A 5,451-nucleotide genomic window follows, 5' to 3' on the forward strand; every position below is an offset into this window, starting at 1 on the left:
CTTTCAAGACTTAACTTCTCATAACTTATTTTTAATGTAAAGAACCTGGAAGACCTATGTCTGCATGAGTTGGAAAACAAAAATTCCACTTGCATTTTTGTTCATTAAACATACAAAAATTATTCAGAAACTGACCCAAGACACATGCCAGTTGAAATAAATTAAAAAGGAAATGACTTTCTTTCTCCTTGTGCTGGCCTTATGGAACAGTCTCATTTACTCTTCAAAACATGTTATAAAGTTTGATCTTGACCAGGAAGTTGAGAGAATGTAATCACAGTCTGTTCTCTTTGAACTGGCTGGGTCTGCCAGCCAACTTCTCTTCTGGCATTCCCAGACTCAAATTAGTCTTGTGATTAATTAATAACCACTTTAATTCCTTTCTTGAAAAGCATGATAAAAAAATCATATCCCAACATTTAAATGCCTAGCATTTAATGTCATATAATCACCTGACGGTGAAAATAATATCTGCCTGGCTTGATTTCAGTTACAGGAATATCTGGGTCTAGATATTTGGGAATATTTGAAAACCTAATGAAATTTTTGGGTTTTATTTTTTTTCAAAGTTATTCTCTTTTTTTCTGGGCTTTGGCATTAGGTAAGTCTATCTAGAGATGGTTTGATAACAAGTGATTTTTATAGGAAGCACTCATAGCTTTGAGCAATTTATAGGAAACATTCATAGCACTGAGTGTTCTTTTAGATTTACCAATTTTATTTTCTAGAACCCAACGGTAATTTTTATAGTGGTAGATCCATGAGCATTAAAAAATAAGTGTTAATTCTTATTGAGTTGTTACTCTAAGTGTTTCTTTGTGCATTAACTCATTTAATCTTCATGATACCCCTATGAGGAAGATACTTTTTTGAAGGGGAATAAGGAGTCATCCCTAAATATAGATGGGGATTCTGATCCAGAGAAGGTCACAAAGCCAGTAAATGGTAGAATCAGGATTTGAAGTCAGCCTGTTCAGCTTGCCTGGTCCTTATCTGCAATATTATTCTTCCTCTCTATATTAGATTTAGGAAGAACTATCTGTAAAGATTCAGTGGCCTTAGGATAACTCATAATAGAACCAACATATTCAAAATTGCTTGATATGAGTCATTATGTAATTTTCAAGTTTTCAGGTCTATGAACTTTGTTTATGCTAAACTCAATACCTTAGAGCATGTAGGAATATATAATCATAACCTCTTTTGGCAATGGACACTCCTATTCATAATTTCTCATGTACAATATATGAGAATCATTTGGACAGAAATATATGTATATATATGCATATAATAGGGAAATGTTATTATGATTATTATATTTTAAACTATAATTTTCCTTTTAAGTCTACCTCGTTTGGGGGAGTTTCTAGAAGGAAAAAAAAATGAGTCAAATTACATTTTAGAATTTCTTTTTCCTAAATTAATGTTTTACCCTCAGTGAACTCATGAAGATATTCCAGAAAGGCTGGGGTCGGGGGACATCTTTAAAAGTTAGAAGTATTTCATGTATTTTTGTGTTCAACACCATGGACTTTCAAGTGACTGAAGCATTGCTCAGAAAAAGTAAAAATCTGATGTCAAAACAGTAATTGTTTTTTGTATATTTGCAACTGATCATAGGACTTGAGAGTTTTGATCTTATGGATATGTCAAACACATAGTATTAGATATATAGCCAAATTTACTTTAGGAAATTTTCAAGATGATTTTAAAATCATCTGAAAATTAGTTTTTATATTTATAGACCATGTAAATATTTCTTAAATATAATGACAGAAATAGCAAGATAACATTTTTCAAATTGGCTGTTTCTTATAATTTGTTAAACAAAGACTTTCTTGTGGAATTAAAAAAAAAATTAACACATCAGCAAAATATGCTAGCTAACTTTTAGCATGTGTAAGATGACTAGCACATTTTACTTAAATCGCTATTACAGTGTGGTGTTTCTGCTCTGACTACCTAAGGTTTGGACTTATTAAAGTATAAATTCAAGAAATTTTGATTTGAAAGAATAATAACTAGGTCCCCAAATAGGTCCTCCTTATGATCTCCTCAGAAGTGAACAGTTTTTTCTTTTTTTCCAGGTTGTTTAGCTTTAGCATTTGGTCAGTGAATCAATAAATATAGAAGTTATAACTTCAATGGCTATTGTAAAACATTCGATGCTTTGTGTGGATATAAAAGAGCAGGAGCTTTTAAGACTTTATCTTGCCAATGTTTTGTGAGAACATCAGAATGTCCCTGAGGCTGGGACCATATGTTTTTCATCTTGAGTCTAGCACATTTTCTGACACATAGTAGGCAGTTGAAAATATTTGTTGAATGGAAAAATGACTGAATGGCTGAATGTACTAAACTGTTCCTGCTTAACATTTACAGGTTATTTTTAAAACTGTTAGAGTGAGGAATATACTCATTGAAAACAGCAGAAAATATTTTCTTTTCACAAATCTCCAAGGATTTTTAATAGGTATGTTAGTTCCCCAGTGTGCCAAAAGCTTTAGTCACTGTTCTCTTTTTAATACAAGCATCAAGGAAGTCTTTGGTTAAATCTCAAAAAACTTAAATTTGTTTTTCCAATTGTTCTCTTTGCAGAAATGTTAATTTACATGTTGAATTTTCCATTGCTTACATATCATTAACAGCTTTTATGCATGATGACTGACAGTTATAAGCAATTTTTCTTAAAACAGTTCTACCTATTGAATATCATGTAACCATTATTTTATTTTACATAAACTTCTCAACAACTCTAAGATGTAGGTATTATAATTATCATTCCTATTAACCTAGGCCTAGAGTTATTAAAGAATCTGACCTAGTTTGTTCCACTATTAACAGGGCCAAACTTGTCAGATTTGAAATTGTTACTATGGTCTTTGACAAGGCCATTTTTGCTGGCATTGTAGTATGTGTATGTATGTACCACATTCATTGCTTTAATGTATTTTTTTTAATAATTGGTCCCTAAGTTATGTATAATCAATTTAGAGCCCTTGCTTTAGCAAATTCATTCCTTTACCTTTAAGTCTAGAATCAAAAGTACATGGCTGGAAATGTCAATTTTTCAGCATATTTTATACAAATAATATAACTTATTTTTTATATTTGAAAATCTATCATATTTTCTTTTACGTTTCCACATTCTTTTTTTTTTTTTTTTTTTTTTTTTTTTTTTTTTTCTTGCGTTATGCGGGCCTCTCACTGTTGTGGCCTCTCCCATTTGCGGAGCACAGGCTCCGGACGCGCAGACCCAGCGGCCATGGCTCACGGCCCCAGCCGCTCCGCGGCATGTGGGATCCTCCCGAAACGGGGCACGAACCCGCGTTCCCTGCATCGGCAGGCGGACTCTCAAGCACTGCGCCACCAGGGAAGCCCTACGTTTCCACCTTCTTAAGCATATATGTCCAGAGATATAAAAGCTTGAGGAATAAAAACAAATTTTACTTTGAAGCACCAGACTTGTTTCTCATATGTTAAAGTCTTTGATTTGTTTTATTTTCCTGCTTCCCAAAAATGCTTACATAGTCCTGTCTGGATATAGGCAGTTGTTTATGATATTCTAATATTTTTCAGGCAAAGAAAATTTCTTTTTTTTCATACTTTTCTTTTACTAATGTAAGTCAATATACCACTAAAAACTGTACAAGAAATACTGAATTAAGGAACAAATCAAAACCATTATTGTTTAGAGATGAGTAGAAAACACAAGTATTTAAATCACCAAAAAAAGTGCTCATATTACTTCTTCAATTGGGACAATTCAGATATGACTAGTGATGGAGCAGACTCTCTGAGAGCCGTAATTTTATTCCCATTATGTCATTTGGATGCTCTTAGCTGCTTGTGTAGCAGAGAGCCACATCATGACCAGAGAACAGACTGTTTCTTATCAAAAGCAGCAGCACTGTAATGTATTCTCCATAAAAAGAGAGGCAAAGTACTGCCATGTTTGCATTTTCATTATTTTTATAGTTGCTTCTATTTTCAAAGTTGAATATTCATCAGGGTGATTATTATATCCAATGCAACAGAAATAACTGTACAAATCAAAAGTTATTTTTATTATTGTAGAAATGTAACAACTGATTTAGGGGCTTAATATAAAACTCCAATTCTATTATAGTACTCTTAGTATCCATATTTTTGCTTTAGACTGTCTAGATGGACAAATAAATTGACCACTTTAATCACTGTCACATTTATAAGTCAATAAAATTCATAAATTTATATGGATGGATTTCCCTGATTGTTTATGCAGATAATCAATCCTTTAGTCTATCTACATATTTATGAAGTAAATTAGAGAATAAATGAATGAACTAAGCCTACTTCAGCTGTTTGTGAGAAAAGCCAAATCAATGAGGCAGTGAGACCATAGTGAGAGACCATGGATGCCCATTTGAATATTATAGGTCCTAAGAGAGAAAATCTTTTCCTTATTTTAATTATTGATGTTCATTGGCATAATTTGAAGATTATTGATTTAGGAGTCAGAGGCCTGATTGCTGGTTGGTTCTGCCATACAGTACTGTGTGACCTGTTGTCATTTATTTAACCACATTAGATCCCAATTTCCTCATGGAGACCATCACAACTTTCTTTGACTCATAACTTTGTGGTGACTATCAAAAGATATAAGATACTCTGCAAAAAATAAAAACATTGTGAAAACTGCAAAAAGCCTTAATAATAGATTATTCTTATTAACATAAAATCAAAAATTATCTGGCATTTGCCTCATTTAGATGGAACCCTAAACCCCAGTAGCCTGTTTCTTTTTAAACCTTCGTAATTTTCCATGTCTACCCCAAGAATAGCAAATAGGAATTTTCCTTGAGGAGTTTACAGATCATAGTGATTAGCAAGGCAAGTGAGCATCTGTCATTAGATCAGATGACTAAACTAAAACCATTATTTCAGATTGCCTTAGGTCTCATGTACTCAAACCAGCAGCAGTAGTCTTGTGTGTATGTGTGTTATGTGCACGAGCTTCTTTGGGATTGTGTGAATTTTTGCCTTTATAATAAATATATATTATCCTTTCAACAAAATATATAAAATTTCAACTTCTGAATAATTCACTACATGTTGGAACTATTCTTAGCCAATACTCTACATCTTAGAGGAAACCTCTCACACAAAGAAAATAGATTTATGTTTCCCACAGGACAGCAGAGCTGGAAGACATTATACAGAAGAAACAACTAGTTTGTTCAAAAGGACCAGTATTGAAAAGACACACATTTTATGTTATCATGTAGAAATGATGAATGATACTTCTTGTAGATGGTATCAGATAACAATAAGAGGAAGCGTATCTGACAGCTACAATATTGAGCCCAATTAGACAAAATGGGACAGCAATACCTAATGGACAGCACACATCTGTTGTTACAATATGAAGTACTCCATGGAATTTGAGAATTACCCAAGAAAGTGTAGGGA

This window comes from Lipotes vexillifer, unplaced genomic scaffold (genome assembly GCF_000442215.2).
Source record: "Lipotes vexillifer unplaced genomic scaffold, Lipotes_vexillifer_v1.1 scaffold812, whole genome shotgun sequence".
Classification (NCBI taxonomy): Eukaryota; Metazoa; Chordata; class Mammalia; order Artiodactyla; family Lipotidae; genus Lipotes; species Lipotes vexillifer.